The sequence below is a fragment of the Agelaius tricolor genome, unplaced genomic scaffold (assembly GCF_023055355.1).
Source record: "Agelaius tricolor isolate 1412-34295 unplaced genomic scaffold, bAgeTri1.0.p SCAF_16, whole genome shotgun sequence".
In the NCBI taxonomy this organism is placed as follows: domain Eukaryota; kingdom Metazoa; phylum Chordata; class Aves; order Passeriformes; family Icteridae; genus Agelaius; species Agelaius tricolor.
In genome coordinates this window covers 19,268,553-19,296,147 of record NW_027269276.1, presented here as the reverse complement: position 1 = coordinate 19,296,147, position 27,595 = coordinate 19,268,553, and the positions used below count along the sequence as shown (strand labels likewise).

The window sequence follows — 27,595 nt, the reverse complement described above, 5'->3', positions numbered from 1 at the left end:
ATATATTGTAGTGGCATGTTCATCCCTGAGGTTGGGAGTAGTGAAAGCAGTCAGGACTAAAGGGCAGCCTGTGTATCTGCATATGCAGGGTTGTTCTTGTGTTTGCATCACTGGATAACACCACCAGCAGCTTCTTAGTCCTGTTTAAAACAGTGCAATTCTTTTAACTTTGTGAGCATGTTGAAAGTTTCAAGGGCAAGTATTAAAGTGAGAAGTATTTGCTAGACTTGCATAATGTGAATTTTAGTGATTTGAAAGGGAGATGAGGTTGATGAAGAAGCACTTGAGTTGTAGAAGATACATTTCTTCTCAAATTAACATTTTAGAATCAATGTTTTAACACTCACAAAGACTAAAAACCATTTTTGGATTGCAATATTTACTCTACTGGCTCTAGTGTAATTCTTTGCTTAGTTTGCTGTGTGAAGTTTAGCCTAAATATGTCAATGCTGAATTGATGAGTTGCATGAGAATGAAATACGGGATTTTTAGAAATATGTAAAAATTGGCATTTCATAAAGGTACTCTGGTATGATTTAGCAAAAATATTGTAGTTTTTGACAGTCTCAGATTTTGGCCTTCAGGTTCATGGGTGTCAGTGAGGACAAATGACATTTAAAGAGAAGCTGGGCTCAGGAACAGTCCCTGCTTGAAGCGTTGCTGATTGGCTGTAGTGTTTTATCACAAATAGCTTGAAAATAAAGATACCTTGTCTACAAGTAAGTGTTGGGTGATAGAAATAGTGGCACTGCAAATATTAAAATTATCCATCAAGAGTTTCTTCTCACATATCTCTAATATGGACTTTCTTGGAAGCATTGATCAAATGCTGTAGGTTTGCTATAGCTCATGTGTGTTTGGACAGCAGTTGCTGCTGTCAGGTCATTCCAGCTCAGTTCTGCAATTTGAGCTGCCCTAGTTTGTTATTAACTTTACTCTGAAGGACTGAAACGTGGTTGCTTTGCTGCCACAAGTCAAGTTATTCAAGTTTTTCTGTTATTTGGCTTGGTGTGGCTGTTGTTTTGAAAAGCAGTGTCATAACGTGCTGTTTCTTTCACAAGCCTCTTAGCTTAGGTAAAGTATTTGAAGTGTTTTTCTCCCCACAACAGTGCTCTGATGTGAGCTAACATCTAAGTCTTGCTTGCTGCTGGACTGTCCTGTAGAGCTGTTCCATTATTCAGAGATCCCAGACTGGCAGGAAGGAAGCAGGAGGTACAATGGTATGGGGGAATATTTTACTGGCATTTAATGCTCTTCATACCTCAGAGCCAGAGAGCACCAGGCAGGGTGATACTGTGTGTGCTTTGAGAAACCTGGCAAAACAAGTGGCTAGTGCCAGCATTTATTTTATTCTTAGCTTTTATTCTTAGCCTTAGCTGATCAGTAATCAGAGTTTAGGCACTGCTGTCTTAGAACTGTATTTTACATCTGCATCCCTTAAAATATTAAATGAAAAAAGAGCAGAAAAGATTCTTTTAATGTATCTATCTTCTTTACAGTCTTACCATCTTAGGGAAATATTTGCATAGCCTATAAAACTGTATCAATGGGAGGAGGAACACTATAAAGTATTCAAAATAACAGTGTGATCAGATTTAATTTGACAGCCTGGGGTTTGCCATGAGGAACTTTTGTCTTTGACAGGACATGATGTGTATGTGTTGTTCCACCTCTTCTCAGTGTTCTTGGCATGTGAGTTACTCACAGGAGGTATTTGTACACTGTACATGGTAAATGCATAGGAAGATTTGTGTTGGAGTACAGATTTGGTTACAGTTGCTTAGTTTGGAAACAAGCCTGTCATGCGAGCAGCATTCCTTGGAAATGCCCAGGGAGTGTCCTGGTAGGTGGCATTTCTGACAGAGTCTGGTATTTCTGCCCAGATGTCTGAGCTGCCTTCAGGAGCTGAAGCACTGTAGCTGGAGCAGCTGACTTGATTTCCCCACTGATCTCATGGTTACTGAGTTCTTTTGCCTTTTTCTGTTCTGGTTCCCCTCTTGGCCACCTCTGCAGCCTCAGCTTTAGCAGGTAAAGGCTGAAAGGCCTTTCTGATTTAGGCACATGCAAACTGTGTCATCACCAGTGTGTGGTTCCTATAATGAACAGCTGAATGTATCACTCCATCTCTTATTTCACACCACTGAGGCTGGGTCCCTGAACTGCAGCCTCAGGGGACTTCTTGGGTGCCTTTGCTGCTTTGTACTTTGGTTTTTTGTTGGAAAGTTGTGGATAAAACTAGGAATATCATATTTGAACAACTACTCTGGAGGAAATGGTATTATCTGTAGAGGAATGGAAAATTAAGAGAATGTTTTTGCTAGAACAATGAAAGAAAGTTTGGGGATTTTTTGAGCAGTTCATTAGGTTCTCCTTGCTGGGAGTGCCATAATAAACATTGCATGCAATTCCAAACATCTGTCATGCTGCAATAATTGGGTTCTAGAGAAATATCTGAACTGAAAAAAACCTGGGTTTTGTGGCCAGGATTTCATACTGTCATAGTTCAGAAATGGGAAATGCTAGAATATTTTTTTATCATTGCCTCAATTTACCATTAGAGGATGCAGAAACATGAAAATCCTTCAGTCAAATGTGATTCAAATGTGATGGGAAACTGCACATCTCCCTTTGAGAGAAAACAGATGTTTTCCTCTGTTACCTTGCTCTGAAAACTAAGGTTTCTTCATCATGTGACAAGTGTTTCAGCTTTTGAATTTTTGTTCTTTTTTTTCTCTTTTAATGAAGATTGGCATGGTAATTTAGTTTCCCTGGTATTTTGTTTGAGGCCATTTTTGGACACAAGAACATTCAAGTGTAAATAAAATTAATTTTCTTGTCCTGCTGTCCTTCCTGTCTCCACTGGCATGGTTTCTTCTGTCAATACAGTAGATTCTCAGTATTAGTTAGATTTAATTGTCTGAATACTGACTTGATTTTGAAGTGCAAGCACTCTGATTTACTGGAATTTTCACCCCTGAAGATTGTTTCAGCTGCTTACTGCCCTGCTGATACTCATCTCTGGTACTTGGGGCTGCTGCTATATATACATCAATGCTCCCAACTATTGCCAGGAGGCTTTGCCTCTTCTGTTCCAGATTTGAAAACAGATAAGAGAAAAAAAGTATCATTTACTTTCTTTCCTTGTCTCACTATGTATCTATGTAGAGTAAGTCTTAAAAGCTTCAAGATTAATTTATTAAAAGCCTTAATTGTATCTTAGATTTTAAGAAGGAGGGCAGAGTATAATAAAATGGCCTCTCCTCCAGAGGGGGAAACCCAAATGCAGCCAATCTCCCCTGCCTGGTGAGTCCAACAATAAAGTTACTGTTCAGGCAGGGCTTCCCAGCTTGGCTCTTTGGCCTGTGAGGGCTGATCTTAGGGCAGCACTGAAGCTGCAGCCCAGGCATTCTTTGTTAGAGTCAGGGCTCGTGCTGTGGCACCAGCCCCACAGCGTTGCCCAAGTGTCCTTGACTTGTGTTCAGATTGAGTTCCAGGACATTTGCCAATATGTTGTTGTTCAGCTTCTTGAAAAACCTACTACAGCCCCAGGTTGTGTATTTGTGTCCTGCTGCCAAGCAGGGTTTGCTGCACATAGGGCTGGTGGCTGGATGTTAACAACTACAAATGTGCAACTTCTGCTTTAGTGTTTTTGTGCTGATGGGTTCCATAGTTCAAAGCTTATTCTAAAGGTTCTTTTTGTAAGAAAGAACTGCTCACAAAATAATGTAATCTAAGATGCAGGGCCAGTTTAAGCAGCCTAATAAAGAAAACTCCAATCCTATTGAGTTTTAGAAAGTTGTGTCAGTTCGTATCTGAAGAAATGTAAAGCTTGTAAGAAATGGGTGCTGACTGTAAAGCTAAAGGGTGTTCCAGGGGGTCTTTCCCTACTGCCTTTTTAACAGCAGGGAAAGACCCCTTGAAAAAAGCCTTGAAATGCTTGTCCTGAACTTAAAGCTAAGGCATTATTCTTGTTTTAGTATTCAAAAAGTCACAGTTGAATCAGGTATAAAATGGTGGGCATTTTAACTCAACTCTGTGCACACTGCTTCACTTTATAGACAGTAGGAGGGCCTTTTGTACCTGTCCACATTTTAGCAGAATTCTTCTTCCTGTTACTGTTATTCCACAGTTGTCTACCTCTCTGCTTTTCTCCCTTAGATTATTTATGTGTTGTTCTCAAAGAAAAGCAGTCCAATTGATATGATTTTGAAGATGATATTGAACTTAAGTGATACTTGGTAACCAGGCACATCTTATCAGTCAACTCTATTATATCTGGGGAGTTTTCTGATGTTTGCTGAGATCTGGCTTCTAGACAAAGCCTGTTTCCAGAGGTAGGAAAGAGTGAGAGGGAATTCCAGTTTAAGTATTCTGTTCTACCAAATATTTTTTCTTTGAATATGCTTTCCATACTTCAAATGAATAGATAAGCAGTTCTAGCCAATTAATTTCAGGATGTGTCAGAAGCTGTTATCTTCATACGTAAATGATGAGAAGTTAAATATCTTTTGAAAATGTATAAAGAAATATTGAGCTCAAAATATCTGCTTTGACCAAGTTAACTAAATGGGTGAGATACATCTAATAACTAAGGGGAGACAGAAGGAAAGCTTAAATATTTTAGGAGCTCCTCCAAAAGTCTGAGGAGCTACCAGGTATGCTGGGACTGTAGTACCAAATAATGATACATAGTGTAGAGTGAAAAATCTGGTTTTATATTGTCAGTGCTTTTATTGTCATTACAACATAGCTCTTTTCCTGGAATTTGAGGAATATAGGAATTAGAAATGCAGCTAACAGAAGGAAACTTTGAACAGCTTCCAGTATTTGGGTGGTCATTGACTGATATTTGAAATAGTTGAAAAGAATTACACACGTCTATGATTTATAGAGTCTTTTCATCAAGGGTCCTTTAAAGAAAGATCTTGTTTAGATAAGAGATGGGAGCAGAGTTAAAGCTGTACTTTCTGGAGTTAAAGTGCTCAACATTATAGAAAAAAAGCTTCTGCCTGAAATTATGTAAGAGAAAGAACACATTAGTAGAATTTAATACTTGAGACTTCAAGGATTTTCAGGAAATGGGAGTGCCTTATGCATATTCCCTTTTAGCCTGCAGAACAAACATTTCCATGTGTGGAAGAGCTCTGGAGCAGGAGCTGTTTTGCCCCTTTGTCAGCAGCTTTGATTGTGCCCAGAACTGGGTTCTCAGCCTTCTGCAGGGTCAGTGTTGCTTTGTGTGTCAGGCAGCAGCGCAAGAGGGCAAAAGCTGTGAGATTTTCTCATATTTCTGCAATTCTTGTTTGATGGGTGGGAACTTGATAAACAGCTGTTGTGATCAGATCCTTAAAAGGTCTTGGGAAACTTTAGAAAACTCTAAACCTAGAACAGACTCTGCAGCATAACCATGGATATGTTTGGTCATGAAAAAATACTTTCCCTTCCTAGGTAAACAAATTGCATACTTTTATAACAAATGCATACAAAATGCATTAAAAGTATGCATTAAAATGCATCTAAAAGTATGCATTAAACAAATGCATACTTTTATAAGGTTCTTGCAAGAAAGCTCAGTATAAATTGAAGAATAGGTTGCTTTTGTTTACTTGGAATCTTAACTTTCTTTTGCAGTTGGGATTTACAAATGCTACCATCTCAAAAATCCAGTATGCAGTTTATTAAGGTATTATGCAAACCAAAGCAAGCTTCCTGTTTAGCAATTATGTGTGCAGATGTTGTGTGATGAGTTTTTTATTGGAATTCTTTTGCTTTCACTAAATGATTAGATATCTCTCATTTTGAAGTGGTTTATAAAATACCAGACTGAATTTTAATTGCATCTCTAGACCTCAGAGGGGCTGGTTCCAGAAGGGGCTCTCATCCCTGGGGTGTTCTTTGGCATCCTGTTTGTCTTTCTTCTGTGATACTCTTGCCAGAAGAGCTGAAACTGAGTTCCTCCCACCCTGCTTTTGCTTGGGCTCTGGGGAGTTCAGTTCTAGGTGACAGCAGTAAAGGAGAATGTTTGTTTACTAGGGAAGATTAAATAGGTGACACAGTGATGGTGCTTGGAGTGGGAACAAAGAATCACTGGAGGAACAGGCCACAAAGCCTCTTGAATTACAGGGTGGAGAGAAGCAGACTGAAGTAAACTGAGTTCCTCTGGAAAATATCCTTCAGTTCCCAGTGAAGAGCTTCCTTTGACTTCCCTGTGGGCACATTTCCTTGCTCCATGGGCCATATCCCTGCTTTCAGGGTTTCATTGCATGCTGTTAGCACACATCTCCTTTATCCATGGATAAAGGCATCCTAGAACCTCAGCAAGAGGCCAGAGTGAGTGAAATTGTGTCAGGATTCCATGGCAAATGGCAGTATAGGCCAGGGTACTCTCTTGGGCATTTAGGTGTTTTTTCTGGGAACTAAAGTGCTTCAAATTATGCTGCTGCTGTCTTCTGGTGGGTCAAGTGATTTGAAGTTCATGAGTGGTGTCAGGAGGGTAACATGTGCTCCTTTAGAAGGTGCTCAGGAGAGTAAATAGAAAAAAATCAAATATGCATTAGTGCTGTGGAAAACCAATACATACAATTTCTGACAAATGGATTTTGCATTTTTCACTGACTGTAGCACTTCTCCCAGTGTTTCTATGACTTGAGCTTTGATGGTACACTTGGGTTACTTCCAGGATAGCTAATGTGATGGTGTACAGTGTGTGAAGTTCAAACTGTAGAGGTCTGTTGATCTAAAATTCCAGCACTGCTGCTTGGCTGTCAGTGGTTGAGCTGAATGAGGAAAAGTAGGAAGAATAAGTGTCTGCAGTTTTTCTTCCTTATTAGAAGCACTGAGGGATCAAGTTCAGTCTTCACCAGATAGAAAACTCAGTAGGATTTACATTTACTCAGTTTACATTCAGTGAGAGGCCCCTTGGTTTGTAACTGTTCACTTGGACTCTTTCAAACCATCTGGGGATTTTACTCAGCCTCTCTCTTCCTCCAGGGAATGTGGTTAAAAGAAAGGTGTCTGCAAACTTGTCAGTACAGATTTGTCACTGTCAGGTTCTATCTGAATCTTGATCTCATTATTGTGAGCTTCTGTAGAGTTTACCAGGAGTTCAGCCATCCTGCCATTTATGCAGGAGAAAAAAAATGAAAAAAACCCCTGCATTTTCATTGCAGTTGTTGCTCTAATGTAAAATTTTTTAAACTGCTTAAGTCCATACTTGGGTCATCTTTAAACAAGAATTTTGTTGGAGGTAAGTTGAGGAAAGATGCTGGGATGTCTCAGCCTTTATTTGATTCTTCTAATGCTGCAGCTGCCTCTGCATCCTCTTTTTTTCCAAACCACTGCAACTGTTGTGGTCCTGCTGTTGTCTTCAGTGTACACCACTGCTTCCTTTTAGCACACTTAACTTGTTCATCACCTGCTTGCTGTCAGCTTTCTCTTTTTTGCAGCCTGAATTTCCTGACTTGGCTTTTTGCCTGCTGCTGCAGAAGGCTCCTAAGGGAACAATGTCAGAAAGGTCAAGCTTCTTTAATATGACAACACTGTCATTTTTTGTTACTTTAAGTAATTTTTTTCTCTTTCCCATTTTCAAATATTGTAAATTATTTTCTAAAATTATCCTGTGTAACTTTTCAGTTGTTACTTACAGTTGATAGTAATTAAAGGTGCCATGCATGTGGTTGAAGTCAGTTTTTTGGTTAGGATCTGCTTAAAACTCCTAACACTGATTTAGGTACAAGTGAGGGGCTGTATTTCTTCCCATTTCATCCAAGTGAAGTTGGTTCCACTGAAAATCTGAGCTCTGAGCATGGGTCAGCAATGGGTGACTTTTCCCTAATGCCAAAGGACAGGGACTCAGCAAAAGCTGTAGTTCCTCAGTGGACTGACTTGCACAAAGCAGTTGTTTTGGGCAGCCACAAAAGGTGCTTTCCCAGGTGTTCAGCCTCCTGCACTTGTGTGTCTCAAGCTTCTTACCATCAAATGTGAATGCCACAGCCAGTTTTTCCATAAGCACTGCATGGAAGGAGGGATTGCTGCCAAGCCCTTCTCTTTATCTTCCCCTTCAGCCTGCTGTTTGCTCCCCTCTGCTCTTCAGGTTGCACATCATTGCTGGTCCTTTTCAAGGCTGTGTATTTGCTTTGGAAAGGGCACTGTGCTCCTCTCCATATCCACAGAACCAAGGCAGCTGAAGCAATCTCAAGCTATCAAGCACCTGTGCAAGGCTCTGCAAGATATCATAGCTTTAAATACAAAAGAAATACTCAGTTCTGGTCCTCTTCCTTTTGTGGTTTGTGTGGTTGGTTGCCCTTTCAAGGGTAAAAGGGCTTGGAAACCACAGGACTTTGCTTTTATCTGGGCCTTATTGAGGCTGTGGTGGCCCTATTTATGTCTCAGCCTGGTGGAGAAAGGGTCATCTCCACTGAGGGAGAGCAATTATCTCTTCCCATCCTTACCTGAGGCATTGGTACAGGCACCTTTGAAGGCTGAAAAGGGTGACAAACAAGGTGTCCAAGTTCTCCCTGCATTCCTGATTTTATATCTCCAGAAGGCTTAACCTACTCCACAGGAACTTTCCATCAGGACTTTCATGTTTACTCTTAACAGTCTCTTGAGCATGTGCATTGCCTTTTAGATTTAAATAGTGTAACCTGAGAGGAGAGCAGTATATCAGCACTAAATATATCCTTACAGAAGAGCCCAGAGTGCAGCATGTGAAATCTAATTTTTGAAAATAAGAAGGACTTTGATGTTTTTTATAAAAATACCATGTAAAGATTTATTTTTATGTGGTAGTGTAATTTAATTTTAATTTATTTGTACATTCTCTTGAGGTATTATTAGGGGTATAGGAGCTGGTTTAGTGAAATTAATTTGAAGCAAATCAGTTGGGCCTAAATGGTAGTTTTTAGTTTGTGGGGACTATGGATTTGCTGAAGTAACAAGGTGTCAGAGTGTAGGTTGTAGGCTGTCATAATTGTCATGTAATGCCCTAATCTATTCCATTTGATGGCAGAAATGGTTGAAATTTTACTGTGGTGTCCATAGTGGAGTATGTTCATTGAATGGTAATGGAGAAACACATGGTTGGTGAAAATTTTTGTGTCATTATTGCATGAAATTTTGCATGCTGATTAAGCAGTTAAATTTTGTCTTGTCATATGAAATGTGGCATAGAGTAGAAATAATGACAAAAGAAACCCTGAGTGGCTGCAATTGAATCTTGTTGCATTTTATAGTATGCAGGTGATGAAATGAAAGACATTGGTGTTTGGCCTCTATCCTTTGTTCAAGTTTTAACCATTAACTTTCTATAGCTGACCTGCTGTTGTATTCCAGAGGTAAGAAAATGACCTAACCTAGGTGGACTTTGCTTGGTTTTTAAACCATAGCAGTTTTCATGTAGAACTCTCCTGACTGAGCATATTCCACATAGTGAGGAGAGACACAGCCAGGAAGAGGCAGCTTTGCAAACTGCATTTTACAGAGGAAACCTCCTTTATCAGGAGCATGAATGACCTTCAGTGGTGGGACAGCAAACTCTGCCCTTGACTGGATTTTTCTGCATTGCAGATGCTCTCAGATATGTTGGTTGCGAGCTGATGTTCCAAAAATGGGCTTGGCTGTCAGGTCTTTTCTGCATAGTTCTAGTCAAGCTAGGGATGTTTATAAGGAATTGGGGGCAGACATGAGAAATTCTGTCAGCTCTGGGAGGCAGCAAACAGGAAGGGAATAGGATGCCAGCCTCCTCTTATGACACATGTGAGTTGGTTTTGGTGCTCCACTCAATAAATAAATAATTTTGAATAAAGCTATTTCTAGTCAAGGTTGTTTATTAGGTAGGCTAGAAAGGATGAAGATAAACAGTTAAATGTTGCTAAGAACATTTTAAAACTTGGATTTCCCTGTCTGAGGATAATTACAAGTACTCAACAGGTTTCAGGTTTTGGAGAGCCTGATGTAAATTGGTTGCCTCTTTTGTTGTTCATATTGCTTGAAAGGACTGTGTTTTGTCTTTGAGAATGCTAGGAAAGAATCAGTGAGCTTTGCTTCATTGACTGTAAGCTCCTCCACTTTTGTCTTTCCAGAAGCTCTGCATGTAAATGAGGTGGGATTTCATGGCCTAGATTTTAGTGTTTGCCTGCCTCTTCATCATGCTCACAACTCTGTCTGAAACTCCAGGATTAGAATGTTTTACTTCTCCTTCCCCTTGTCTGGGCTGCTATTTAGCATGCTCAAAGTGCTCTCTTGGATGGTAGTGCTAAAAAATGTACATATTCACCTTTCCCTGGTTCATTTTGGAAATTCCTTTCCTATAGGTTCATCTTAGACTGGATCAAGCAAGACAGTGGAAAACCCTGTATAAAATAACCCATGCCAGAGTCAGAAGTGATTAAACTGTGGCTTTAACCAGCATAGCTGTCAAATTACCTGAAATTATCTAAAAATGCTCTAACAAAGCATGCATAGCATATTAAAAGGTACAAAAGCTATGAATCTTGGCTGTGATTTTTTTTTCCCCATCTCTAGATGAAAACATTACCAAAAACATCTGCAGTTAAGTAGAAAATGCAGCACCAGTGCAGGGCTGTGTTGTAGAGTTGGGCTGGAGTTCTGATGCCCCTTTCTTCACAGTGTGGGCCAAGTTAAATCAGCTGATTTACTGATATATCAATAAACTCTGAGCATGCACATGGTCTGCCACACCTGGCATTGTGCATCCAGAATTAGGCTGCTAAGTGAAGAACACTGAGCATACTGGTTGAAAATACCTGATTTTTCAGAACTATTTTTGTAAGAAAGAAGTAACTTTCACCACAGTTTGATTTAAGAAAAAGGAATGCCCCCTCAAACTTGAACTAACAGCAAAACAACCCTTGCAAGCAGTTTTCCAACAGAGAACTCCTCTATTCAGTTTTTAGACTAGACATTCCTTAGAAATAGAAATTCTTTTTACACTAGACATTCCTTAGAAATAAATTTAAGAGCAATACCAGGATGTCTAGTTGTCTAGAAAAAAACCTCAAATTTCCAGTTATCTTTAGCAGGTATCAAATAGCACAGTAATTAATTCCCTTGGAATCACTGTTTTAAAATTGAGTTTTGTTTGGAAAGTTGGCTGCTTGTTGATGAACGTTCTGACATTAGTGTCTACAAATCTTAGTTACAGAAAAGATAGAAAAACAACTATTCTGAGTATCATTTAAATTTACAACTTGTGTGGGAAGGCAAATTCCTTGGGAAACTGAATCAAATAGTCCCCATAACTTTTCTGGAAACTGTCTCATTATTGGAAGTTTACTTTTGTGTGAATATTTAATTTGGAGTGGGGACCTTTGAAAATTTAGATTTTATAGTTCATAACCACAGAAACATGGATTTTTTTTTTCTCCTCTGGGCTAAATTCAAGTATTGTTCAACCCTATCACCCCAGTGCAGTGTATTGGAATAAGGTCACAGCTGGAATTTGAGCATGTGGCTGAAACGTGCTCTGCTTGTTGACAATGTCTTCTCATTCTGCAGCCCATATTGCTGTGCACAATGCTTTCTGTGAAATAAAGCCCTGCAATGCCAGTGGAAGCTTGTTCTGGGTGACTGGGTTAAAGCAGGGCTTGTGCAGCCACAAAGGAGGGTGTGGAGGTACAATGTGACTTCAGCAAGGTTTTACTGCTGTCACCTGGAGCTGATTGTGCACTAGGGTTACACACATGGTGTCTTCTTGAAAGGGTGGGTTAGGGCATCTCTGGTAGTTTGGGGCATCTGGAGGTTGGCATCTCTGCTGGAATTGCCCATTTAAAGGCTGACAGCTTCCCCCAGCCCTCACAGGGGTGACTGCATTCACTCTGGTAGTTTGGGGCATCTGGAGGTTGGCATCTCTGCTGGAATTGCCCATTTAAAGGCTGACAGCTTCCTCCAGCCCTCACAGGGGTGACTGCATTCATGAAAACAGTGAAAATGGACCACATGACAGAAACAACTGCTTGCTTTTTGGACCAGTGGGAAAGCTGGGAGTGCTTCTAAATCCCCTGTGGAGAATGAGAGATGTCTTGGAACATGTCCTAAACCTTGGTTGTTTCAAAGGAGTGCCTGGTAGGGGCAACTGCAAAGCTGTTGTGGAGCAGGTGCTGCTGGAAATGAAAGCTAAATGGGAAAATCACCTCCTTTTCAACTTGGAGATGAAAACTTCAGAGAAACTGGGCTTCAAGTAGAGAGCACAGAAGTTTCTGGGAGAATTATAAACCACCCCATGACCTTGAAGAAAGCTGCTGTGTTTTTGTGAGGGTGTATTTGGCTCCCTTGTGATGAAAACACCTGAAGTTGCCAAGGTCCTGGTTGTTTTTACACTGGTCCTCTTTGCAGCTACTTTCATCTCTGAAATTCTTCAGAATCTTTGATTGTCTTAGTATTGCAGCCATGGGACAGGTGAGCATGGCCAGGTGTCCCTTTGTTCCCCAGAGCCTGATTTCTGTGAAGGTTTTGGGCAGCAATGACCTGTCTGTTCAACTGAAGCACACAAGTCAAGGCAGAAGCTTCTGCAGATACAGCTGTTAATTTATGCTTTTACTGTTATCTTGATGTTGTTGTAAATTTTGATTTTTTTGTTTTAAAAGTCTGTGATAGTTGTACAGCACCCTTATACACACTTCCTTTGTACAGAGGCATTTCCTCTGAACTCTTTTATTTCATGTATCAGTATTACTTACCAGATTGCTTTTCTTGTCTTACCATGTTTTGAATGTTCTCTCTGCTGCCTGTGTTACAAACAGGTTAGGATTGTTAACATTATACATACCCATATGTTTAGGGAAAATCATGGAAGAAAGAAATGAAAAAAAACCTTCACCTCTGTTTTTTTTGCCTGTTTTTTTCTCCTGCTTTTCCTTTGACATGAAGTCTTAATATTATATTTTATAATTATAATTATAAAATATAATAGTATTATAATTTAATTGAAGTAATTCTGTCACTTCAGGCATATATGTCCTTGGGGCAAGAAGGCATAAAAGCTCAGAGACACAGACTGTCCATCAAAAGGCTTTTTTACTTCCTCAGCCATCTGGTGGTTGTGGAAAAGTCTTTTCTGTCACCTGAATCTTTTTAAGCCTTCATTTCTGGCTCCATGCAATCAGGGGCTGATACTCTCCACCTTCCCAGATTTCTGTGCAGCTGCAAAGATACAAGGAGGTAGCAACAGTGCCAGAGTAGATGAGCTCTTCTCAAATGCACTGGCTAAGTTCTAGGCAATTGTGGGAATTTCTTCAGATTTAAGATACTGATCCTTGGTCTGTTCCCTGAGGGGGAGCCTCTCCCCTCCAGAAATTCAGAAATATTTCAGAAGAATTGGATATTGCAGAATTGAGTATTTTACATTGCTAAAGCTTTGCTCCTCTGCCTGTTGTGTTTCTGAAGCTACCCTAATGTCATGCAGCATTTAGTCTTTGTTTGATCCTGCAGTGGTGCTTCTAAACACAAGACTTGCTCTGTCACTCTCCAGGCTCTGACTGATGTGTCCCCTCTCACTTTCTAACCAAGAGAAAAGTTTCCTCTGTAAATATTTGCCAGTTGCCAGTTCAGGGCAGCATTCCAAGTGGCCAACATGTCAACCAGAAGTGTTTCTTCCCACATGCTTCTCCCCATGCCGGTCCAAAAAGAGCATTTGGCTGGGACATTCTTGGCAGAATTGCTTCCAAAAGCTTGTGGTCCATCTGCTGCTACAGCTAAGTGTGTCCAAGGAGCCAGTAACACATAGTTGTAGAAGACTTGAGTGTTAATCATTCATCAGAGCAGCTGGAGTGAAAGGAAATCCAGAACACAGCTCTGACTTGGGCTGCTCTGAATTTTCAGACAAGTCAGAAGCTTTACTTCCAGAGTGCACTATGACAGGAGGGGAATCTAGCACTTAAAGCATAGTGAGGAGTACTTGGAAGTTGTTGTGATAAAACCCATTTAATATCTAAACCACAGATTTAGAAACAGGGCAATAAAAATGCAAGTTGAATTCAGATCTTGCCTGTTGGCCTGTTAAGTGTTACCTACCAAAGTACAGTTGCATTATTTCACCAGTTTGCATGAACATGCTCACTTGCTCTGTTCATCCCAAATGGCTTTTGTAATAATGTTGTGCTAATCATTTACTTAATGTTGTTTCATGCATTTCTGTGATCTGTCACCAAAATGAGTGCTACTGAGCAGGTATTTTACTTGTTGCATTCAACAGTCACTTGCATTCTTGATAGACTCTTTGATTTTAATTTTAAATTCTGTGCTTTGCCCAGCAAAAGCTCCCTGGGCAGAAGTTTCAGACTTTTTTGGCATCTCTGGTTAGTGCCTGTTCTCTGCTTGCTGGGTTCAATCTGTAGCTGAGCTGCTGCATGACTGGACCTCCAGATCTGAATGTTCCACATCAGCCTCATTTGTCATGGGCTGCATTCTGCTGGATTGGCTGTTGCTGTTCTCATGTGACACAGCTGGCATGTCTGCAGCACTGAGCTCAGTTGTCACCTATGTGCTAACTTGATCCAATCAAACCATTAAATGCAGAATTGGACACAGGTCATGATTATTAAATTTTGCTTTTCGTGCAAATTGTCAATGTGGTGTTTTGGCTTTTTGGCAGAGAATGGAAGAAAGGTTAGGGAGTGTTGGATGCAGTAACTGAAGGTCCCAAGTTTGCATGTATTTCAAGCAGCCTGCACTATAACTTTTGGGTTGCATTCATCTTCCTTGCTAAATCTATTTTTTGCCAAAACGTTGAATATGGGCTTTATATGCTTGGAGAATTAATACACAGGAAGCATGTCTTCTCTGAAGTGAGACTTTGGGATGAAAACCAGAGAGTTTTAGCAGAGCTGTTAAGATGACTCAGCTGAGTTATAACTGTAATTTCTCCTTTCAAAATCTGGAAGCAATAAACACTTCAGATGTGCTTTTCTAATGCAGTGGAATCAGTCCCTTGGGCAGACGTTGCAGGAAAAAACTTTTGGAATTAACTTTGGATATCAACTGTATGTTATTGTGAAAATCCTGAAATGCAATATGCTGACTGGAGCTAAGAATGCAATGTTGTACTTCTTCCTTTCTAAAGCCTTCGTTCTGTGCACACTGATGTTAGTGTTTCAAAAAGACCAGATAGGAAAATTGCTTGATTTACTCATTTTTTTTGGCTTCAACTCCAGGACAATGAATGGAAAAATTAGTGAAAATACATCTCTTTCTGGGATCTCTGTTATTCAAAGTATTACAAGTCAGTTCATTCTTCCATACAAACAGTTTGGTGTGTTGCTGACATGTTGAAAATGCTGAGTAGTTCTGTTCTAATTTTTTTTTTTTTTTGCATTTGGTGGTTTTGTTTTGGGCGGGGAGTTTTATTTGAGGGTTTTTTGGGGTTTTTTTTAGCATGAAATCCTGCAGCTGTGCAGGGCAACCACGCTCACCCTTTCTCAGTGGCAGGTGAAGGGCATTGTCTCCATCTGCAGCTGCAGGGTTGCAGGTCCTCAGTCACCTTAAACAACTGAAGCCGGCTCTGGGTGACTGAGATTGTTCAGTGCTTGAAGTTTTTTTGCAGTATTTAAGCAGCTTATTTGACATGAAGGCAAACAATGCTTTCTCTTTAGCAAATTGCCTCGGGGTGACCTGATTTGAATTTCTACACAGCAAGATTATGGGAGTCTGGGCTGGTTGTGGAGGAAGCTTACAGGAGGTAACTTCAAGGTGAACCACAGTGAGGCAGGAGGCTGGAAATGGAGGCAAATCCTGTGTGGGGTGAAAGGACATGACTTGGGATTTGACAGTCTGTGTGCACATCTGACTTGGTTCAAGACCATATCAGTGCACAAGTGTGATGGACACTTGCTTGCTGTTTACCCTATTGAAGAAATATATTTATATAAAAACCCCTTCATCTAAGGCCACCACATATCTCGAAGTAGGGGAAGCATCTTGAAAAGGATTATTTTGTGTGCTGCTATGTAACTCAGGTGCTGTTTCATTCCAGGAATGTGTGCTTGGAAAGCTCAGTGTGTCAAGAGAAGGCATCTCTCCTCTATTTACTGGAAGGGGGGAGTGAGAAGGAGGTTGAGCTTCTCATATTTTCAATTTCAATTGAGTATTAACTGTATGCATTTCTTAGGTATGTGTTTTCCAGCACTGCCTCTCCTCCTGCCCCCACTTAAATAGCCCTTCCTGCCAGTGTTCTCCCCTAGGACACAGTAAGTGCTGTTCATCCTGTCTGTGAACACTGCAAAGCATCATTTTTGTTCTTTAGGGGACTTGAAGGGAAGTAATTAAAATGACAGGAAGTGCTTGGGACTGAAAGATTTATGTCTGTGGAAAGATCTTATGAAATTCAAAGCATATTTGAATCAGAAAGAATTGATTTGGCAGCTGCATAGTTAAAGAACTGCTGTTTCTTGAAATGTTAACTTCATGTCCTCCAAGGCAAATCAGACAGAAAGGGAGCTGCTTTATGCATTTTTGCTATAGTGAACAGCACTCATGTGTGCAGTCTGTAAACATAGTAAATTCTCCCTTGCTGAGGAACACTAATAAGTAGTAGTGATTAAAGCTGCCTTTCAAATTCCCCTTCTGACAGTCACATCAAAAGACATGTACCTCCTTCAAGAAGGAAATGCAGGAGGTAGACACTGAGGTTTCTTCATCTGTTTGATGTGTCTTCACTCACTTGTATAAGTGGCTGTGATTTGGAGAGGGAAGTGTATTGAAAGTAGTTTAGAAATCGTGGTTAATGTTGAAATTTTGTATAGGAGGTTTGATACCAAGTTCTGGTACTGGGAGAACATGGGCTGCAAGCATACAAGAAAATCACCAAGTTGTGCCTTGGCCTTTACTTCCCCCAGAAATGGTTTATTGGATGCTCTCCATGTTTCCTAGTGTTCTGAAGTTGTGTCTTTTCCCAAGTGCTGATGTGGGTTACACCTTGGGGTGTATCTATACAATAGACCTACTCCTGTTGGGAACTTCTCACCCTGACTGTGTTGAAAATGCAGAGTGTGCTGCTGTGATGGAGCATGGAGAGCCCCTAGCTGAGGCCATGGTGAGCTCTGGAAGAAGGGCACGTGTGCCTGCATGTCTAAAGTAACAACATCTATGTACATACGTGTATGTATTTAGAGTTGGGCCAGAATCACTTCCCCCCACACTTCAGTGAAGTTGCATTTTGTTTGGTAACCAGGTTTCATTCTCAGGAGCTCTAGGACTGGTGCTGTCTGTCTGTCTGTTTGTTTGGAAATTCTCTGTAATGCAGACTGGCCTGGCCCATCAAAGGTTTGTTGGTATGCTAACAGAAAGCAATTTCAATTTGTTTTGTATCATTCTGGTGTGAGTTCAAAATACTTTCTCACATAAATTTCTGTGCTAACATGAACTTGGATTATTTATATAGTTGTGTATAATATATATATGTAATATATTGTGTATAATATATATGTAATATATTGTGTATAATATATATATGTAATATAATATACATATATATTAATATATATGTAAATATATAACTATATTTATATAGTTGTGTATAGTTGAGTATAGTTGTGATTTGGTGTGTTTCCTTGAGGGATATATGTTGCCTAAATTAAGTGTTTAACAACTTGCTGTGAAGATATGGAAATTTTACAAAGCACTGCTCTTTAAAAGGAAGCTCTTCAGTCTGCTGAAGTAATGAGGATAGTATAAAAATGGAAGATCCAAATTTTCTATCTGTTGAAGCTGGGTTTCCAACGCTTTGGATGTGGACTGTCTGAACTATTACTCTACTGACCCTTTGGATGCCAGCATAGACCAGCCCAGCTTTCTAGGAGTGTGTTTGGGAATTGGCAAACCTGCTGTTAGTCATGCCAAGCAAGTAAACTGTATGTTTTGTCTGCTGCAGTGTGAGTGAGCCATAGTTCTGTTGTGAACAGATTTAGCTGGCAAACTTTGCTAACTGCAGTCAGCTTGAGCATTGCAGCATCAGAATGGCAGCTGCCCTGTTCTGGTAACGTGCTCTGAAGAAATTGTACCAACAGCAAAAACCTGGTGCTGTTTTGTTGTGGGATTGGTTTGGTTTTTCTCTCTCTCTCTCACCTGCCCACTGAAAGATTACTTTGGTTATTTTATTGCCTCTTCAGCTCATGCACCGACCCTGGACATGAAATCTCAGCTTTTAACAGCAATATTGGCAATGACTTCATTTGCAGGTATTGAGGCAGAAGTGGATGATGAAGTGCATGTCATTGTTCAAGGTGGAAGTGTTCACATTGCAGACAATCTCAGTGGGCACTGGGCACATGGCCTGTTGTATCCTGGATTGATATGCCTTTTGGGATAAGTAGTTTAAAGGGAAATGTGAACCCACTGTAGAATATTGAGGAGAAAGGTTTGAGGCCTGAGTGACTCAAAAACAAAGCAGAAGTGCAGTTCCCATATTGTTGTTTTTATGGTAGTTGCTTATGACAGCTGAATTCACACCTTTTCATAAAGGTCATGCAAAATGTGCTATTTTTTATTTATATTGCCATAGGAGGGCAGAAACTCAGCAGGTGCCACTGAAGCAGTGAGTCTTTGCCTTAGACTGCTGAATTACTGATTCTGTAATGTTTAGCACCATAAATGGATGAGAAACCTCTTTAACTTTGGCCTGAGTGCAAGTACATATTTGAATATTCAGAGTGTACAGCACCACAGCATTGGAAGAAAATAATTCCTTTGCTGAGGGATTTCTGATATTTGGGGTTGTGTTCACTGCTCAGCTCCTGGTATCCTGCACCTGTTCTACACTGGCTGTTCTTATGAAAGCTAGGCTTAGCATCTTGTTTAGATTTGTTAAACTGCTTGCAGGCTGTATTGAAATAAAAGATAACATTAACATAGATTCCAAATTGTAGAAGGTCAGAAACTACAGGTAGTGTGAATGGCACCTTGGTGAGCAAAGTGCCATGCACTCATTTTTGAGGAGCTGTTGTTTCACACCTTTACCTGTCATTTTAAGTTACTACACATTGTATTATACAGTTGCAAATGATGTGTTTAGCTCTGCTTTTAAAAGCCTATATTCTAAGCTCAAATTTATATGTGGTATTTTCTGGGGTCCCTACGGCAGGAAGGAAATGATGAATCTGACCCCATGTTCTTAGAAGGCTAATTTATTATTTTATGGTATTATATTAAAGAATGCTATACTAAACTATACTAAAGAATAGAGGAAGAATACAGACAGAAGGCTTAACAAGATACTAATGAAAATCTCATGACTCCCTAGAGTCCTGACACAGCTGGACCGTGATTGGTCTTTAAGTCAAAACAATTCACATGTTGGATAAACAATCTCCAACCACATTCCAAAGCAGCAAAACACAGGAGAAGCAATGAGATAATATTGTTTTCCTTTTTCTCTGAGGCCTCTCAGCTTCCCAGGAGAGAAATCCTGGGCAAGGAGGATTTTTCAGAAAATGTGACAGTGACATCTGCAGCCAGAGATTTAGAATGAAGGAAGAGCCATTGGTGATGGCTGTAGTAGTTAACCCCTAGCAGATATCACACAATAGTGGTTGTAGTGGTCATTGTGTGGCTGTTCCTGTGCTGGGGTGTGAGGGTCACTCGTGTCACGACAGCAGAGGGGGGTTTGAGGGGTGGCAGCTCCCAGTGCCCTGGGCAGGGCAGGGAGGCCTGGCTGCCTGACCTTCACACCATCCCTGGGCTCTCAGGGCCACCTTGCTCTCATCACAGGAGCACCTTTGCCATTTGATGCCAGCAAGACAACTGTTCTGGGCAAACGTGTTGCAAAGAACTTACCAGGGGTGGCTGAACGTGAATATTTGCTGTAGCTTTTTCTGTAGTATATATAAAAATATATAATATAAAAATATATATATATAATAAAAATCATAGTAATAAAAAGATTGGAAGTTGTCATTTAGAGCACAACTTACTTTAAACAAGGTTTAAAGTCTTTCTCCTAGACAACAAAATTGGGAACTTTTTGTAAAAATTTACCTAGAGGGGAAACTGGAGTTCAGAATAAAGTTCAAATAATAACTGCTCTTTTATGAAAAACTATTGATTGCTCTTAAAGAGCCCTGAACAGAAGGCAAGTAATATTTGCTTGACAAAAAGTTCATATTCATGAAAACAGAACATGAATCACAGAAACTTGGGTCAGCAGCATAATGTAAGAGATGAAATTTACATAATTTTGAAAATTAATCAGAGTATAGCTGACTTTAATGATCACAGCAGATACTTTTTCTCTGCTATATACAAACATGAAGCTTTGAGAAGAAATTAATGCCAAACTTTGCTCTTGTGGTGCAGAATTTACTTGTTCTACCTTGTCAGACTTCCTCAAAACTATTATCCCAGATGTGCAGGTTGTTGTAAGGATTGATAAGGAAATACAGTAGTTAAAATCTGATAAGAGTGAAGCAATAATAGGTCCTGAAGGGCTGAAAGCTGAGTTTTGGCAGGCCAGTGCAGGGATGAGCTACCACCATCTGTCAGGTTCCCACAAAGTCTGGCTTGAACCAGCACTTTAAAAACTTCACCATTTTTAAGGAATAGCATTTGTTCCAAGTAGGGAAGAATTGCATTGGAGAGTAGAGTTTCATATGGGGCATAGCCAAATTTGCCTAAATGCTGAAAAACCTTCTAGTGGGTGAATTGTGATCATTTATGGAGTAGTCTTGAAGCAAGTAACAGAGACAGGTAAGAAGAGCTAGAATTTAAAGAAGTCACACACTACAGGACATCTGAATTAGTCCCAGCCTGAAACAGCCATTCAATATCTTTATTATGTGCAAGGAACAGAGTTTGGAACTTGATCATAGAACTAAACTCCTCAATGTTCCAGATGTCCTAAACTAAACTTGCCAATGTCCCAAAGTGACTGTTCCCCTGTCTGTAGCTTTAAAATATTAATCTATCAGCAGATTCATTTAGCAGAGGTGATGCAGTGAAGGTGAATGCCAACAGGATTAAAACATACCCTGTGTAATGGACCACAGATTTGGGTTTGGTTGTGGTGAAAAAAACCCAAACCCACACAATCAAAGAAGTACAAACAAAAAGAGCAGCCCACAGAACACAGCATAGGAAAAACACACATCATAAACCCAAAGGAAATACGTGGGCAGAAAGATCTTCCACGTTCAGCAAATGTAGTGTGAGATGATGCTGGAGTTCATGTTTGATCTCAGTGAGCCTGAAATTCAAATGCTACTGAAGGAAACTGTTACCACCAAGAATGTAGAGAATACCAAGGAAATATCTATAAAGACAAAACTGTAATTTACTTCTAATTCATAGTGTAGGAATCCACAGTAGAATTGAGAAAGTACATTCTGCCCCAGTGCTTTTCTTTATGCAGTTTCCTTGTTCCATAAGTAACATCACCAGCATTTGAACCAAAAGCATTTCAGAGAAATGTAGCTGCACCTAAGGAAAGAGAGGAGGAGCCAGGGGGCTACTGCTGAGAAATACTCCAAATCTTGAGCAAGGCCTGTGTAAACCTCTGCAGTTCAGTGCTTCATGCCCTCAGTGCTCCCCCCCTCCAATAGCTGTAAACAGATCCTGGGCTCAGGGCAGCTGCTTTGCTGACTGGGCTTCTAGGCAGCCTGCTTCCATCTCTGACTGCATTCCAGGAAGTGAGGACAATAGAATAAAAAAACAGGGATTAATTGGGTTTTTTAGGTACTCTCTCTCTGTTGATAAGTAAAAAAATATATGGCTGCTTCAGCAGTAAATTAACCCACATGAAAAATGAATGTTGTTTCCACAGTCATGTTTATTCCAGCTAGTCTTACAATATATCATCATGCAAGCAACTTTTGTTTGCCTCAGACTCCACAAGATATATTCAAATTTCTACTCTTAAGTATTTTGATGACTTAAAATCTACTATTTAAAATTGTCATTTTGAAACATGGTATTCCATTCATTGAGTTACTCTGGTAGTACATGCAAATTAATTGTGTTGTTTCATCCCTTGATGTAAAATGTTAAGACAGCAGTTGCCCTACCCCCTTCCTTCCTAGTCTCATTAACACTTGAGTAAATAGATAGACCCTCCTGATAAACTACAGAAAAATAAATTTCTAGTTACCTATGTTTGGTGTACAGCTTGGAAAAAACCAAACTATTGGGGTTTTTTGTGTTTGCTTGATTTCTTTTTTCTTTTTATTTTAAGCAATGATTCTCTTTTGGAACTGCCTTTGAAAAGGGCAAATTTCAAAGCAGTTTCCCAACTATTTAAATCACCATGATGTTAACAACATATATTGAATTGGAAAATGTATCTGAGGCTCTTTGTGTGGTGCAGCTAGAAAGAAGCAGTATTGTGATGGTCACTTCCTTCTCTGCTGCACCTGGTTGTGCTCTTTGCTAGATGTGGTGGGTTCTGCAGGCATTCAGGTGTTGAGACAAGCCCAGCATTTGTCAGCCTTCCTTGGTGGTGCTTCTGAGCAGAGCTGCAGATGCCTCAGTTGCTGTTTGTGCTTACAGAGCGTGGGGACTGGAAGGGGCTTCTGGTGTCAGAGCAAGGACAGGGGGCAGCTGCAAGTGGCTGAACTGCTGCACAACTGCCCTGGATACAAATTTTACAACTTTGCAATCTCTGCAAGTATGGAGAAGGACATAGTGCTGGAGTTAGTTAGTGATGGCTGGTGAGTTTATGGGCTGTACTCCACAGGAATTTGGCATGTTCCTGCAATGCAGATCAATCCTTCTGCACTGATACAGCCACCCCAGGGAATGCCCAGATACTCAGATTGCTGTGAGCTGAACTTGCTTTTATCCTCACCTTATGTTTGGGGGAAAGCCCATGAGGTGCAGGCTGCTGCCATAGCTTTAATTAGATGTAATTGTGCATTACTTGCTCATCACTGGGAACTTGGCAGGCATTGAGAGGTTGGATGAGTGGGATCAAGGATCTCCATTTCCAAGTAGAAAACGAGTGCATTGCCTATTTTAATGCAGGTGCAGGTGATCAATTGGGTGCTGAAATAATTGTGGTATGTATCCTGCATTTACTCTGGCCTGCATTAAATCTGTTAACCTGTAGTTAATAGTTGTGTTGGCAGAGAGATGATGTTGCTTAAAAGTCCACTGAAAGCAAAAAAAATCACTTTTCTAACCAACCAAGACAAGAAAAACATTCGGTGATGAATCTGTTTTATCAGAAATGTTTTTGCCAGCTTTGGTTGGTTAAAATTTGCAAGAATTCTTTTGTTGCTGTGGGCTTTTCTCAGCTAAAAGGCATTCCCTGCCATGGAGCTGTATGAAAGTGTAACTTTATTCTTTAACATCCTGGTCTTTCTAAATTGATGCATAAACTGGTTTCAAATTTAGACAGCTGCTGTGGATCAGAACTTCATTTGAACTTTTAGGTTGTCCAGGAGATATAAGAATGGGATGAGAGCCTTCCATAACTGCAGACATGGAGCACAAGGCTTTGCCAGCACCTAGGCCTGGGTAATGCTGAGCCTGGGGGTGTTGGGAGATGCTGGAGAGATGCTGGTGTTTATTTCAGAGCACTCTGGGCATCCAGAATTGCTCAAGGACTTGTGTGCAAGCTGATTTGCCCATCCTCATGGTTATTAAACCAGTGTGATATATTAGCTTTTGTTTAGAGTAAAAGCTGACAAATGATCCTAAGAAACCTAGGGAGGGGAAAAAGAAAACAAACTAATAAACAAAGCCTGAAAATACCCAAACAAGAAAACCCACCTCCTCAAAACACCCAACGCCTATGAAACAGAGTTTGTCATCTTTTAAAAACAAAACTCAACTCCTTTTTTACCTTTTTTTTCTTTTTGCAATCATCCTTTCAGAAGGGAGATTGCCCAGAGAGGACTGTGTTGTGGTGTTGAAACTGTTATTCCACACAGGGCCAGTAAACCATGGAAAAGCAAGCTAATGCAAAATAAATGGTTTTGAGAGGTCAGTGTGATAGTTTAATTTATGTTAGCACCCAGGCTTGTGCTACAGGTGGTTTCATCATTGACACTTTTGGCAATTTCAAAGTGTTTACCTGTAAAAAATAATGAATTCGTTTTTTATGAGCTCTTATGTGTGAGTAATTTAGAAGCCTGGACTGAAATTTATTTTCTTGAGCACAAAGACATTTTGGAATGCAAATTCTGACTCCTGAAGGGAAAAGGAAACTTACAACTTCCTGAGTTGTTTTCTTTCCAGTGTGTTGACAGAGAAGGTTCTTGAAAAATAGAAACTATTGAACTGGGGATAAGAAAGTAACTTGTTTGTATTTTGTGTTACAGACTTGCTTGCTGGAAGCCTTCCATGTGATCAAACAGTACTTTCAGACAAACGAATTTTCTATTAAATGAAGTTTAATTTTGAGGTAAGGTCCTGTTTAATGTTCTTTGTTATGCATATAATGCCATAAAACCTACAGTAATTTAAAAGCTTGTACATATTAGTATAAAATTTTCTTTAGAGAGTATGTGAAATGTATACTTCTGTGACTGTGTTTATGAAGAGGGAATCTGAGCTGAAAAATAAATGTGATGAATGAACATTGAAGTGCCAAATAAATATTGTAATTAATAGCCTGGAGATTAACCTGACTATGACAGACATGGACTGTTTTGAAACAGTTGCCAGGGAGACTGGAGAATATGATCATGTAATAAGTGATTTCTCTGAGCCTTAAGAAAAAGGGCCATGCCTTTCATTGGTATGAAACAAGTAACTGAGAAGATGACTTAACTCTTTCATCTGAATACATGCAAGAGGTGGCAAAAAGAACAAGGAAAATTCATTACTAGAATAACTTCACAGATACATAACTAATTCTGTACTGTAATGCTCTCAGAAGAGAATGTCACTAAATGGTAAAATTGGCTTTGGGCAAGATGTTGATAAATCTCACCCCATGTTCTTCATCTGTTGGAGGTCCTTTGACCTTGTCCACATTACTGTTCTAAATGTGGCTCTGCCTTTGACTGCTCATCTGGAAATGGAGCTTGAAATACCGAAAGGTCGCTAATGGAATTTTGTCCTGCAATTCTCCATGTTTGAAAAATGTCTTCAGTGAACTTTCAAAGCAGCCTATAATTAAAGCAACATGTCAGTTTGTATCAAATATGTCTAAGGACAAGGTTAAATGAAGGTGGTTTAGGTACATATTGAAGCAGGCTTTGCTAAGAAAAATAACAAAATGTGTGAATTTAGCTTCAGCCATTTTAATGCTGCTGAGCTGACTTTGAGCTGATTGGTGAGATGTGCTCTTGGTGAGCACATTTGGTGTAGGAGGAGGTTTGACTGCACATGAGCACACAGCTGGCAGTGTACTGGAGTCAGTAAAATCCAAGTGACATGTAATGTTTGCCCACACTGTTACCCCTGTTCAGAGTTCAGCTGTGTTTCATGACTTCTTGGTTCCTCTGTCTCTGCTGTGGATGTTTTGGGGTTCAATCCTGTTCCCTTCTGAAATCTAGGTTTTTCTCAAATCCTGCTCATAAATCTTTATAAGGACTACACCACCTTGTGATTTTTCTCCTTCCTTGTCCAGTGGTTGTGAGCTGTTTTTCACCTTGGGGGTATGGAGTGCTCTTAAAGCTGGAGCTCAGTCTGTGCTGTCCTGTTCTGTGGCTGTGACAGAGATGTTAATTTGATGGGTGCAAGCACACTGTTCTTGCTGAGCTTTTCTGTTTTTATTAATGCTGCTGATTCTGGTAGTAACTGAGCTTTCTGCAGTCTCTAGCTATAGGTCTTTTTCCTTTCCTCAGCTACTCTTTTTTTTTTCCCCCTTTTTATCCCTTTATTAGTTGTTCAGAGCTCTTTTGACTAGCCATTCCCTCTTTGTTTCTTCTTTTGGAAGAAGTGTTCTTTTTTAAGAAAAAATAATTTAGTAATGAAAAAGCTGAGTCTGACATCTCTGCCTGAACCTGAGGTTCAAAAAAAAAAAGTTTAAAGCTGGCACTCAGCCTTTGAGATGGTGAGAAATGGTGAAGTTTTGACACATCTTGTTGTTCCTTGCCTTCCCTCTCTGTTAGGTGCTGGCATCAGAAAGTGAAGGGAGCATGCACTGAGGTCATTCAACCTTGCTGCAGTAGCATCAGCCAAAGCATTATTGTTCTAAAAATTGTAAGCTATGACTGGTAATGTGTGTGTGGTAAATCTCAAGGAAGTGATGGAGGCTGTAAGAGCAAGAACAGGTTTTTTTAGTAGCTATTTGAACCCATTGGAAGGAGACTGCATGATCTGCTGTTTTTCTCTTTGGCATGGCACCATCTGAGTTGTAGACTGTGTGTAAGCTGTTGCCTGTAGTTTTCCAGCACTGCCAGGATATGATGACAGCTCCATGTGACCACCACCTTTCTAATGAGGGATATATGCTGGATTCCAATTGCTGTCTTCACTGACATGAAGGTTTTTTATTTGTACTATTTTTTGGTAAACTGTTTTCTATCTCCATGACATGAAAATTGATAAAGAATGGTAATTTATTTTAAAAATTATGTTAATCTCACGTTGATACCAAATTGTGAGATACCAGCTTGTGAGAAAAAATTGTCTAGATAGTACTACAGTAGATGGAGTAGAGATCTGACTGTTTAAAGGGTAGAAACATAACTGAATTAATTCTAATTTAGATTTAAGTAGTGCTTGGCTTTGTTTTGAGTTCTCCAATAGGTATTGTCTGGCAAAAAGTGTGCTAAAGTAGTGAACTTACATGATGCTGGACTATGTGATTTTAAAGTGCACTTCATTGTTCTGTGTGTGGCTGTGTGAACATAGAAGGGATTTTAGTGCATTCTGTGTTCCTGAACAGAGAGAAAATGGATTATGTTGCTTGAAGAGTACCTGTAGCTGTGACTGGCACCCACTTTGCCATGCTTTCCCTGATAGAAATGACAGTCAGTCTCCAAGCTGTCAACCTGAATTTCCACTAAATGACTGAGCTCTTTACCAAGCCTCCTGCCTTTTAAATGGGCCTGCAAGAAATAAGTTTTCCAACTCTGAAATCTCTTTGCCTTCATCCTGAATTTGTGAGGATTCTGGGTGAAGAATTGGGGCTTATTGTGGAGATCATAGTTTGGTTGCCAGCATGACAACCTGTTGTGTGAATTCTCCATGATTTCTTGGCTTACTTAAATAAGTGGAATGCTGGCTTGCTAAGACTACTATTACATTCATTCAAATAACATTTTATAAATGTTTAATTTTTTTCTGCCTCACTTCCGGTTTAAGTGATCTGTTTTAAATAATTGAATTAATTGATTTTGGGGACAAATGGATCAAAAACCTACTGAGAGCAATTTCAGTGCCTGTTAAGTCTACCATTTCAGATGGAATCAGTGAGAGCAGAGAACCATTCCATATAAACCCCATTACAGGACTGCCAAAAAATGACTGTATTTGAGCCTCACTAATTTTCTTCTGTGTAGCAAAGCTGTTTTTGAAGACTTAACAACCCCATCTAATTCTGAATGGTGATGCTGATCAGAATTATCAATGTGGATTTACTTCAGTGATTGCAGTAGCTGAGTGCATTTCATATTATTAAATAGTTCAGATTCTGGAACAAATAAGGAGGCTTGGTTATAAAGCCTGTAAGAAACTCAAGCAGCCTATTAGTTGCCTTCAT

The 27,595-nt window shown here is 39.9% G+C and overlaps 1 protein-coding gene across 2 annotated transcripts in view; it reads left to right on the top strand.

Annotated features, from left to right (window-relative positions):
• Positions 1 to 27,595, top strand: part of TLN2 (talin 2) — a 146,589-nt gene that overhangs the window by 18,607 nt on the left and 100,387 nt on the right. For both annotated transcript variants that reach the window (XM_071442013.1, XM_071442014.1), the window contains one exon: positions 24,261 to 24,343. The gene's annotated coding sequence lies outside the window, so the exon portion shown is untranslated. The remainder of the gene's footprint in view (positions 1 to 24,260; positions 24,344 to 27,595) is intronic.